The 13,241-nt window shown below is 39.2% G+C and overlaps 1 protein-coding gene across 12 annotated transcripts in view; it reads left to right on the top strand.

The window, feature by feature from the left end:
* Positions 1-13,241, top strand: part of CD274 (CD274 molecule) — a 127,790-nt gene that overhangs the window by 37,334 nt on the left and 77,215 nt on the right. For 7 of the 12 annotated variants that reach the window (XM_081501792.1, XM_081501774.1, XM_081501765.1 and 4 more), the window contains one exon: positions 10,718-10,879. The gene's annotated coding sequence lies outside the window, so the exon portion shown is untranslated. The remainder of the gene's footprint in view (positions 1-10,717; positions 10,880-13,241) is intronic. The other 5 variants (XM_081501782.1, XM_081501766.1, XM_081501756.1 and 2 more) reach the window with 1 other exon arrangement.

Genomic DNA, 13,241 nt, shown 5'->3' with positions numbered 1-13,241 from the left:
AAGTTACAGGGGAGAATACCATAGCATTCCTGTGGGCACAGCAAAGGTGTTCATTCAAACCTGACTTAAGCCTTGGGACCTTAAACCCTAAAAAGCAACCATCACTTTGGAGGTGGGTGCTAAGCCTGCTGATACTGATTTGAACCTCTGGAGGAAGAAATTTTTTTTTTTTTTTTTTTTTTTTGCTGTACAGTAGATATTGTTGGTTATCATTTTTATTTATTTATTTTTTTTGCTCTTTTTTTTTTTTATAAATTTATTTATTTTAGTTGGGGGCTAATTACTTTACAATATTGTAATAGTTTTTGCCATACATTGACATGAATCAGCCATGGGTTTACATGTGTTCCCCTTCCTGGACCCCCCACCCACCTCCCTCCCCATCCCATCCTCCTGGATCATCCCATTGCCCCAGCCCTGAGCCCTTGTCACATGCATCGAACATGGAATGGTGTTCTGTTTCACATATGATAATATACATGTTTCAATGCTATTCTCCCAGAACGTCCCACCCTCACCTTCTCCCTCAGAGTCCATAAAATTGTTCCATGCATCTGTGTCTCTTATTCTGTCTCGCATACAGGGTTATCGTTACCATCTTTAAAATTCCATATATATGCATTAGTATACTGTATTGTTGTTTTTCTTTCTGGCTTACTTCACTCTGTATACTTTATAAACAAGAGCAGGGTAGAGAGTCCCCCCCCCCCCAAAAAAAATACTGTATCTAGTGACCAACCAAAAAAAGGGAGAAGGAGAAGGAGACAGGAGAGAAGGAAGAACAGAAGGAGGACAGGAACCTATGTATAGGGAAAGGAAAAGGAGAAAAGGAAAACAAACTGAAAGAAACATCCATAATTTGATGTAATTAGAAATCCAGTTTTACTCAAATAATGTATGTAGTGTGCGATTGGCTCTTGAACCTCTATAGTATCTGCTAAAATGCAACCATGGACAAATTTTCATGACCTTACTGCTGGGTCTCAAATTACTTATACCTCAGGATCCCACTAAGCATTAACATGGCACCCCCTATGACCCTCGAAGAGTTATTACATATAAAATAATCAATAGGTATAACTTAACCATTGGAACTGTTGTTTTGTCTTAATTCCCTATTTTACCCATTACCCTAAAATAGACAACAGTAAGCAAGATGCTCTGACCTAATGGGTGATAAATTAAAATGAAGTCTTTTACACTTACAAATTGCTTTGACAAAATAAGACCCCATTGACCACACCCTCCTCAATTAAAATATCAATAGTTAATAGGGCCCAATGTAAATTAAAAATAGGGCCTCAAGATTTGAGGCTGATAAGATCTAGTGAGGGAAGAGGTGATTATCCCCCCTGCCTCTTCATTTAATAGCCCAGTGTGGCCTGTTGTTAAACCCAGAATGAATGAACAAATGCATGCATGTCCTGGTACATCATCGCAGCCTTAATGTAGTCCCATCCATTAAGGCCAGTACCCAAATATTTTCACACTTAGTAATTACATTCACTCAGCAAATGGTAAATATTTTGCTATTATCAGTTTAGCTAATATGTCTTATTCAGCGTCTATTTCAACAATTTTTTAATTGCCATTTGCCTTCACCTCTAAAGGGATACAATTTATGTTTACTTTTGAGGTTTCTTAGCAGCCTTGCTATCTTTGCAGGCAAGATCATAACATTCACCTTCCTCCAAGAGCAAAGGTGTCACGTCACTTTGACGACATTTTCCTCTGAGGAGATTTATTAGGCACACAGATTAAGAACATACAAATACTCACAAAGGAGCTCACAAAAGAGATGGGCTATTGCCACACACATAATGCAAGCCCTGCCACCTCTTTTCAACTCCTGAAAATTATTCAGTAAACTGAGGGCTTCTCCAACATGACAATGTCAAGAAACAGGTATTGATGCTCTTCCAACCCACAGGGTTGACACAAATCTGTCATTTTTTAGCCCTTGTTGGGTTATGGACTCAATGGAGTCCTTATTCACAACTTTTACTTGATCACTTGATACTCTCACTTACAAATCAGCCCACCTGGAATGGGCCCCCCTCCAAATAAAGGCTCTAGAATCATTCCTATTTGAAATTCAAGGACACTGCAGTTAGTGCCTTTCATGACATCCTCACTGTACAGGCTTTAGTAACCTATTTTTGTGCCTCCTAGAGCCTCTGGCCCCTTCTGTTGGTAAATTGCCCATGGTCTTGTGATGCAACAAACTGCCCTCCTAGGCCCTATTAGAACAGCAATTGCTGGCCATATACTGTCCTTTCCTGGGAATAGAGGTTCTTAAAGCCCCCAGTCCTGTGACCCTCCATATCTAGCTGCCCATTATGCCTGGGTCATGGAGGCAGCACCCTACAAGCTGTAGAATGACTTAAACCTCGGGAAGGAGGTGGCCTTCCCTGTCCTCAAACCCTTGGCAGATGGCACAGTGCTGCAGGAGTGCTCCCCTCCCCTGAACCCCTTGGTGCCGGGAAGTCTTTTTGGATCAACTAGATCCCCTGGAGGAGGAAATGCTAACCCACTCCAGTTTTCTGCCTGAAAAATCCCATGGACTGAGGAGCCTGGCAGACCACAGTCCCTGGGGTCAGAGAAGAGTCAAACTCGACTAAGTGACTGAGCAAGCCTGCACAAGTGGACAACAATGGGAGTCAGGATACTTTATGGATGATATCATTTCCATACATGTACCGAAACAACATCCCATCCCTTAACTCTGATGTTGCTCACAAAGCCCAGGATTCAACCATCAGCATGGTTGACCAAACTTCAGATATTCATCTTAGCACTGGATGCCTTGGCCAATATATGGTGCCATCTGCACATTTTTACAAACTATTCAGCAATTGTGTAAGAATTGCCCCAGGACTCTCCTTATCCCCATCCCTGTATCCTGTAATCTAGAAATTTTCTTGAATAGGGTGAGTGATCCTTTAGATTAGCCAATGGCTCCTGCCTCCCAATCCCAATGAGGATGCTTACCCCATCCTAAAGGTTCACCAGCATTGTAGCACATAGTATCACTTGGGGAACTTAAACAACTCCTAATGCTTATGTTGCCTGCCCAAGCAATTAAATCAGTATAGCCTTGTATGTGAATGATTTTGCAAATTATTTTCATTGAATTTGTTACTTACGAAATCCTGAAGAAATTGATAGAACTAAAATTCCTAACTACAGCAGTCTTCATCATAAATAGATTATGCAATACTTTAGATGAGTTATAAAGAGCCAATGTCAGTAATATGAGGCTATGCTAATTAACATGGTGAATAACAAATGTGTATGTATGTTAAGGACAATATATGTTGTAACTAGTACTTCTAAGGTTCTAGCCAATGGTTTATATAAACATTAATTATTCTACTTCAATAACAATGGAATGCATGAAAGTTTAGTATGAAAATGTTTAGTCATGAATATAGAAGCCGAAGAATGATACTTTATTCCTTCCTTAACATTTTATTACTCAGGGACATCAAATGTCACTTGTAATTTGCATATATTTGAAGACATTAAAATGTTGACCAGCATACCAACCTTGAAACATCTCAAATAATCCTTATTAATTGTTCTCAAATAATTCTCAAGCATTTATTAGCATGCTAGAGATGACATTTTAAGACTTTCAAAAAACATAATTCAGTTATGATTAAAAAAATATTATTTTCATAGCAGCATTTGAACAGAATTGTAAGTTGTAAATTGCCCATCTTATAAATGAAGTTTAATTACACTTTTTATATTAACATTGATTGATAGGTGAGATTGGCTATATAGGTAATTTTTTGAGTAAGAGGGGTACTCAAAAACAGTTGACAAAGAAAATCATTCTGAGCTAAGCTGATCAGTGGAAAAGAAAATTGATCAAGAATCTAGGGATAGTTATGTGCTTTTTATATGATTATGAACTCTCTTCATCTGTGATTTGGTTGTTTCTAAGAAGTGATTTATTAATTTTTGATGAAGGTGCTCTTCCTGCTCTTTGATATGTGCAGAATATCTGCTCATTTCATCACAATGAATGGAGAGACCTTCTTCTCACTTGCTTCCAGGGTTGGAGTCTACTGGTTTCAATAACCAACTACTTTAAATGCCCAATTGTTGTGGCCCTTTAATGGACCGGAACTTGGGGGTACAGAGTCGACCGATAAAGTGAAAGAAGTAAGAAAAGAGGCTGATATTCCCTGGTTTACACAGTATGCCAATATAACTCTAGGACAAAGAGCTAGCACAGTCTACGCAGGCTCAGGGCGCCCTCTCGAAGAGGTCTTGAAAGCCCGGGCAAGTAAGTAGACACGCTGGACACCTGTGCTCCATGGAAGCAGCCTGAAAGGGAGAGGGGGAGAGAGCGAGAGCGAGATCGAGGGGGAGAGAGCGAGAGCGAGAGCAAGAGTGAGAGAGAATGAGGAAAGATACAGGGACCAGTGCTCTGATGGAACAAAGGCGTTTATTTAACATATTGTGGGCATATATATACTCTCTTACCAGATAGCCCTTTTCAGCAGAGACAGGGATCAAAAATCTAACAAGTCATCCAGAAAGCCAGAGGCTAGAATCATTCTCAAGAGAGGGGGTTGTAAAAGTTACTTTGCACATCAGAAAGGAGTTGTAAATGGCTGCTGTTCACCGTATGGAATTTCCATACGAATGAGATACATGAATTTCTATTATCCCCGAAAGCTGGCTTGCCAGCTCTCTGGCACCTGTATTCAGGTGCTGTTAAGGAACATAGAATTCATGCAAGACTGAAAACAGCACACAGGAAGCCTCCTGTTAAATGTATCCTGACACCCAATACTATGTCTCTAAAAGGCACAGTTTTCTCTGAACACCCCATTTTCCTGCATTCAGGGTTTTTTTTTGTCCACAGAGCCAGATACTTCATATTCTGGATTTTTGAAGATAGCCGTGATTTCAGTTATGGTCTTTTCTGTAAATATCCTTTGTTTAGTGCACAGCTAAATGTCAGTTGAGCTTATACCTTTTTTGTGAAGTTTCATTGAAATGTGTCAATCAGAGATGGTCACTTATCACATCATTGACTCTAGTTTAAATTCTCAAATATATTCATTGTTTCCATAGAATAGTCATTTTCTGAGAAATAAGGTATATAGTCAACTGCTTAACAGGGAAGGCTTTGCAGTCATGTAAAGTAGAACTCATCAAGTTATAGGGTAGAGTGAAAATAGCAATAGGCATGGAATATGCCTATTTTGGAGAATGTCAATAAAGATATCACAACAGTATTAGGAAATATTGAGTGCTTATTATCTGCCAAACACTGTCCGCATTATCTCATTTTCATCCCTCTCCATGGTCCTCTGACCTGCATAGTATTTATATCATCAAACTACAAATGAGGTGTAGAGGAACACAGATTCAGTCATATGTTTGAGTCTTATGAGCTGTGAGAGAGTTCAGGGTTCAAACTGAGACTGTCAGAAGAGCTTAGGCTCTTAACACTTGACTGTCATTTGTAGTTTCTTGAAAATTTTACAAATGTGATTTCATTTTTCTGACACAATAAGCATATTCCATGAGTATTTAGTCCATTTTACAGGTAAAATTTGAGCTTCCCAGGTGGCTCAGTGGTAAAGAATCTGCCTGCCAATTCAGGAGAGACGATTTCAGTCCCTGGGTCTGAAAGATCCCCTGGAGGAGGAAATGGCAACCATTCCAGTATTCTTGCCTGGAAAATCCCATAAACAGAGGAATCTGGTGGGTCCCAGAGTACTCAAAGAGTCAGAAACAGTTGAGCATGTGGACATGCACACACACACACACACAGGTGAAATTCAGAGTTGCTTTGCAGAGATCACAGTAAGAGTCTATGGTAGGACTCAAGCAAAACTTCAGATACCAAGTTCAATGCTTTTCCTACCACCCCAAAGTGTCAACCCCCCATAGTGCCTACTAGGCAATCCACACAGCAACATGTTGATTTGATTTGGGAATTTAAAAGTAGTTTGAATCTTTATAATTAACATACACACCTACATAATACACACCTTCATTCTTTGAAGCTGAAGGATGATTTTTTCTTTTAATTGGAGAATAATTGCTTTACAATGCTGTGTTAGTTTTTGCTATACAACAGTGTGAATCAGCTATAAGTATCCCTAAATCACTTCCTTCTTAAGCCTCCCTCCCATCCGTTATCCATTCCACCACTCTCGGTCATCACAGAGCACCAGCCTGAGCTCCCTGTGTTATAGAGCAGCTTACCACTCCTTATCTGTTTTACACATGGTAGTGTATATATGTCAACACTGCTCTCTCAACTCATCTCATCCTCTCTTTCCCCCACTGTGTTCACAAGTGCATTCTCTACATCTGCCTCCCTATTCCTGGAAGGATGTTTTCTAACCCTTTACTTCCTTCATTCCTTTAAAGCAAATCACAGAGTTTCAAATCAGATCAGTTCAGTCACTCAGTCATGTCCGACTCTTTCAGACCCCATGGACTGCAGCACGGCAGGCTTCCCTGTCCATTACCAACTCCGGGAGCTTGCTCAAACTCATGTCCGTTGAGTTGGTGATGCCATCCAACCATCTCATCCTCTGTTGTCCCCTTCTCCTTCCTTCAATCTTTCCCAGCATCAGGGTCTTTTCAAATGAGTCAATTCTTCGCATCAGGTGGTCAAAGTATTGGAGCTTCAGCTTCAGCGTCAGTCCTTCCAATGAATATTCAGGACTGATTGCCTTTAGGATGGACTGGTTTGATCTCCTTGCAGTCCAGCGGACTCTCAAGAGTATTCTTCAACACCACAGTTCAAAAACATCAGTTCTTTGGCACTCAGCTTTCTTTAGAGTCCAACTCTTACATCCATACATGACTACTAGAAAAAACATAGGTTTGACTAGACGGACCTTTGTCAGCAAAGTAATGTCTCTGGTTTTTAATATGCTGACTAGATTGGTCATAGATTTTCTTCCAAGGAGCAAGCATCTTAATTTCATGGCTGCAGTCACCATCTGCAGTGATTATGGAGACCAAGAAAATAAAGTCTGTCACTGTTTCCATTGTTGCCCCATCTATTTCCCATGAAGTGATGGGACCAGATGCCATGATCTTAGTTTTTTGAATGATGAGTTTTAAGCCAGCTTTTTCTACTCTCCTCTTTCACTTTCATCAAGAGACTCTTCAGTTCCTCTTCACTTTCTCCTAGGGTGGTATCATCTGCATATATGAGGTTATTGTTATTTCTCCCAGCAATCTTGATTCCAGCTTGTGTTTCATTCAGCCTGGCATTTCACATGATGTACTCTGCATATAAGTTAAATAAGCAGGGTGACAATATACAGCCTTGACATACTCCTTTCCCAGTTTGGAACCAGTCCTTTGTTCCATGTCTGGTTCTAACTATTGCTTCTTGACCTGCATACAGATTTCTCAGGAAGCAGGTAAGGTGGTCTGGTATTTCCATCTCTTGAAGAATTTTCCATAGTTTGTTGTGATCTACACAGTCAAAGGCTTTGGCGTAGTCAATAAAGCAGAAGTGGATGTTTTTCTGAAACTCTTCTGATGATCCAGCGGATGTTAGCAATGTGATCTCTGGTTCCTCTGCCTTTTCTGAATCCAGCTTGAACATTTGAAAGTTCTTGGTTCATATACTATTGAATCCTCACTTGGCGAATTTTGAGCATTACTTTGCTAGCATGTGAGATGAATACAATTGTGCAGTAGTTTGAACATTCTTTGGCATTGCCTTTCTTTGGGATTGGAATAGAAACTGACCTTTTCCAGTCCTGTAGCCACTGCTGAGTTTTTCAAGTTTGCTGGCATGTTGAGTGCAGTACTTTCACAGCATCATCTTTGAAATAGCTTAAGTGGAATTCCATCACCTCCACTAGCTTCGTTTGTAGTGATGCTTCCTAAGGTCCACTTGATTTCGCATTCCAGGATGTCTGACTCGAGGTGAGTGATCACACCATCGTCATAAAGATCTGGGTCATAAAGATCTTTTTTGTATAGTTCTTCTGTGCATTGTTGCCACCTCTTCTTAATATTTTCTGCTTCTGTTAGGTCCATACTATTTCTGTCCTTTATTGTGCCCATCGTTGCATGAAATATTCCCTTGGTATCTCTAATTTTCTTGAAGAGATCTCTAGTCTTTCCCATTCTATTATTTTCCTCTATTTCTTTGCACTGATCTCTGAGAAAGGCTTTCTTATCTCTCCTTGCTATTCTTTGGAACTCTGCATTCAAATGGGTATATCTTTCCTTTTCTCCTTTGCCTTTAGCTTCTCTTCTTTTCCCAGCTATTTGTAAAGCCTCCTTATACAACCATTTTTGCCTTTTTCCATTTCTTTTTCTTGGGGATGGTCTTGATCACTGCCTCCCGTACAATGTCACAAACCTCCATCTATATTTCTTCAGACACTTTGTCTATCAGATATAATCCCTTGAGTCTATTTGTCACTTCCACTGTATAATTGTAAGGGATTTGATTTAGGTCATGCCTGAATGGTCTGGTAGTTTTCCCTACTTTTTTTCAATTTAAGTCTGAATTTTGCAATCAGGAGTTCAGATACCAGTTATAAAATTCTGTCCTGCTTAAGAACCACGTTGAGGGACCTGGACTCTTCCTGTTTACCCTTTGAAAATTTGGAGCTTTAGGAATGACTTACTAAAAAGAATAGATCATAAAGAAAAACATTTACAATATTATTTTTAAATCATAGCAGGAATAGTATTTTAATTTAGTATATAGCAAAATACCAGTCAAATGTTTGGCACATTGCCAAAACCATTAAAAGTGCAACCTTTTGGCAACCCACTCCAGTATTCTTGCCTGGAAAATCCTATGGATGGAGGAGCCTGGTAAACTACAGTCCATTGGGGCCGCAAAGAGTCGGACATGACTGAGTGACTTCACTTTCACTTCACTTTTTATCCAAAATACCTTTGAGGTTATTATATTTCATATGACTCTGAGTTAAGTGAATAAATGGGGATCTGAAGCACCAGTGAAATAGTTTTAAAATTAAATTATTTGTTTTAGAAATGTTGGCAGTTTGAGTTTAACAGATAAGTTTTCTCCCTGAAATATATTTTTAAAATCTAGTCTGTTTTTTATTTTCATTATTTACTTTCAGTTACCTTTAATATGGCTACTTAAATACCAGTGAAATAGGGAGTCTTAGAATTTGAAGAAGAGATAATAGTGGAAATTAACATAAGCTGAATATTTTTTAAATTAGCATTTTATGTTGATACCGGCAGTAGCAATCTTTTAGTAATCATTTGTAAATTTTGTGTACCTGGGAAGCTAAAAAAGCAATGGCTTTTCATCACTTTGGGGAAAAAGATGCATTTTAAACAAAGAAGGGAGTCAAAATAATTAAAGTATAAATTCAAGGCAGTGGTTCTCAACTAGGGATGATCTGGAGACATCTTTGGTTGTCTACCTGGGATAGAGGATGTTACTGTTGATACCTAGTGGGCAGACCGCAGGAATACTGGTAAACATTCTGTAATGCACAGGACAGCATTCCCTGCCCTCACCCCACCCCAGTTAATTATCTGGCCCAGATGTGCTGTGGTTGAGAAACCTGGATTGAAACAACAGAACAGTTTCATTTACACTATTAGAATTATACACTGATATATACTATTAGAATTATTCAAATAATTAGAAATGCTGAAATGGTGATACATTTAATAAATAAGCTTATTGGACTAATGGTCTGGCATATTGAGTATAATAGTATATTTTCATGATTTCTAAAATATTTTGCTTTAAGACTGGTGTTTAGATTTGAGTTCTCAATTAATTGGCAGAGTACTAGACATTTAAAAATTTCAAGGGCCCACACACTTCCTGAGAGTATCTACATCCCATACAGAATCTGGTGGATAGCTCAAGACTTGGTCTTCTGGTGAGGAGGCAGTTCTTTGGCTGCTTTGGCCTTGAAATCCAGTTCTGTGCCCTCTGGCATTGCTGGAACAACTCACTGGAGTACTTCTCTCCAGTTAGCCTGAATATTCTTTGGTGAAGATCTCTGTATCCAACTTCTAAATAAAAGGATCTGGCTTGTAAAAATCAATACCATTAACATACAATTTGAAAGTAATTTTGTTTATAAAATTTTCTTAAAAAAAAAATTTGTCACCTAAAATTATGTGAAATATGTTAAAATTCCATTCCATTATTTCACTCTTCCTCTTCCTTTCTCTTTCTAAATAATTCCATGCTAAAGCCTTTAGGAAAGGCAGAACAAAGGAGGTACCCATCCTGGCAGGGGTAGGGGAAGGCTGTGGTGGCTCAGAGATGAGTTTTAGAACCTGAGAGGTTGAGGAGGGCATCCACACTGGGGTCAGAGAGAATGAGAAGGTGGTCCAGGGAGATATATGTGAGCCTGAGCTGGAAAAGGAGGGCTTCTGCCCAGTGGGTCAGGCACGTGTGTCAGCACCTGTAAGGAATGAGGAAAACATCTGTCTATGTGATGGGTGGCAGTGTAAACAGTTGCAGCTCAGAGTTCAGAGGGCAATCTGTGTAGGAGGGCTTCCTGCCAAGGGTGCTGACACTGAAGCAGGCTTAGAAATGTGAAAATAAATAATGCCTTAGAAATCCTGATGGAAAATTATTAATAACCAGAAGTTTTGCATACAGCCAAACTTATCAATTAAGTGTCAGATGAGAATAAAGTTATTTTTAGGTATGTAAGTTATTAACATTTTTCTTCCATTCACTTTTTCTCAGAAAGCTATGAGTTTCAGCAAATGAGGGAGTACAACATAGAATATAGAAAATGAAAGACCCACTACAGGGATAAGAAAAAGAGATCCTCCACCATGGTGGTGAAGAACTCAGGATAAGAGTGGAGCACCAGATGTAGAGGGAAGACAGTCAAGGTGAGAGAAGGTTAGTAGAAGTCTCCAAATTTCTTCAGGATGTTGATTGAATAACTAATGTGAATGAATGTCTTGGGATGAGATTTAGAAACCAACAAAGTTTCAGATTAAAGAAGTGATAAATACATAAAATATTAAGCACACAAAACAGCAACAACATTAATTCCAGAGAAAACAGGAAGCTGAGCAAGAAAGGAATATAGTAATCATTCTTTATATCATAGCATAGCTGTGAAGTGTTTTCATCTTCCTTACAATGTGAGCACTGACTACAGATGTAACTAAAATGATTACACAACAGTATTTGAAAGATGCTGGAATGGGAAGGATTCAGGTGTGTGAAGGTGGTGGGATAGGAGAAGAGAGCAAATTCTTCATGATTTAAATAGTATGTCAAGTAATAGTATCAAAAAGTATTTTGAAACATTAAGAAGTAACTACATCAGGATATTATTTAAAGATATAAAGTTACACAAAATAATATAGTAACTAAAATATGAGTGCTTTCAAAAGCACTGCTTAACATTTCTGTTTGAGTGGATTTGACTTCCAGCTTCTAGCATCTGAATCTCTTGTTTGAGGTTTTCTCTGGCCTCTAGATCCCACTTGGCCTGAATATCATATATGCTGGAGAAATAACACATCAGGATGTGCCCTCCATGAGTGAACTCAAGAGTTGGTTATAAATACTCCAACTCTTTCACTCCTTGTGTGGGATAACTCTGGCCTGAGGGGAGTGTGTTCTAAACTTTTTCTCAGCGTTCCCCGGCTGGATTAAACTCCATTTGCCCACAGAGGTAACTTCCTGTGTCTGACTTCATTTACTGGCTTTCTTTCCTTCCCCAATTCCCCACAAGCATTTCTATGATCGTCTGCCAAATAAATGACTTGGTTAGGTCATTATTGCAAAATTTGCCTCAGAGAGATCCTACACTGAGACAGCTAAAAGAGATAAAAGTGGATATCTCTGAGGAAAAGGAAATGGGAAGTTGAACAGAATGTCTTTGAACTATGACTTATGAGCCTGTTTAAATTTTACCTTTTCCTAAAATTCTCCTATTCTAGTACGAAATTGATGTCTCTGTTGGAATTGCTGAAAAGTACTTATGAAAGTCATAAGCTGAACAGGACCTCTTTTGCCTTCCTGGTTAGACTGTCGAGCTGTTTCAGAGGTGGTGAGCTTGTCCTGAGCCTCCAGTTTAGACAAGGAAAACGACTGGAAGTTCAGTCCAGCACCCTGTGTTTTTCCATGGCTATTGAATTCGGAAAAGTAACTATCCGTATGCGCAGACTGTATTCAAACTCCTGGTGTCTTTTTATTATTGTTATTATGAAACAGGTGGCATTAGTAGAACTCTTTTCAAAGATTTAATTCCTTGAAGATGAAACGTATTCCAGAGGCCAGTTTTTCTATTATTTTAGGAATATGTAAAATTGTCAAGTATCTCAGAATCCATATTGGGTTCCTTGAGCTCTCCTTGACCTTCTCTCTCTCTCTTTCAATATCACTTTGGTGGATCGAGTTGGTTCTACCTTCTACTCAAGTCAGATCTTCATCAGCAGTACTTTAATGGTGTGGAGATAGTGTGAAGAGAAAGATAAATTGTCACCTATATTCCTCAGAGCCCAACTATATTATCCTGACATCCTGATAGCTTTTCACAGTCTTCTGTTATCACATTTCAATGTCTACTATTGTCTGTAGTCCTTGATTTTCACATACATTCAACACCTATTTCCTTACATTTTTTTGAAACCTTCAATAAGCTAATTGCCAGTCTTCCATGGGACGTGACTTCATTTGGACACATCCTTAACTCTGTTCTTCTAACACCAAATGAAATGGCAAAACCACCTCCGATTAAGGATCTGCCTGCATACCATCATTCAGTTTCATGACACTTGTGAACTAAGAAATTGTGAACCAAAAAGGTCATCCAGACCTCAGACTCAGCGATGTTACTGAATCTTTATCAGTGGGGTATCGATTTCCATTTGCTTTTATCTGTGATCACGATGAATTTGTGTTGCTCCAGCCATACTTCTTACTGTCATCCAAGTAGCCAGAGGAGCAAGTTAGTCTAGCAAAATAAACTGGCCTTTGAGGGGATCCCACGGGTGACTTTAGTCCCTAGGGAACTCAGCTCCCCCATCTAGGCCAGTAACTGAACTGTGGCAGCCATTCTTGAGCTCTTTACTGTGAGAGGGCTTTGGGTTAGCTCTCTCCCTTCCTGAAACTATACTTGGTCATCTTCTTATTTTCTATTCTTTTTTTTGTTTTCCCTTCTCTCCCCCTGGCTAATGTGTGCTTCCTGGTGCACCTGTAGCCCAAGTACTTTTCCAGCCTTCATAATCCAAGACTGATGCAGAGT

This window comes from Giraffa tippelskirchi, chromosome 1 (assembly GCF_054371585.1).
Source record: "Giraffa tippelskirchi isolate mGirTip1 chromosome 1, T2T-mGirTip1v1.2.pri, whole genome shotgun sequence".
In the NCBI taxonomy this organism is placed as follows: Eukaryota; Metazoa; Chordata; class Mammalia; order Artiodactyla; family Giraffidae; genus Giraffa; species Giraffa tippelskirchi.
Note: the sequence above shows the minus strand (reverse complement) of the source record. Positions and strands in the feature narration are given on the sequence as shown.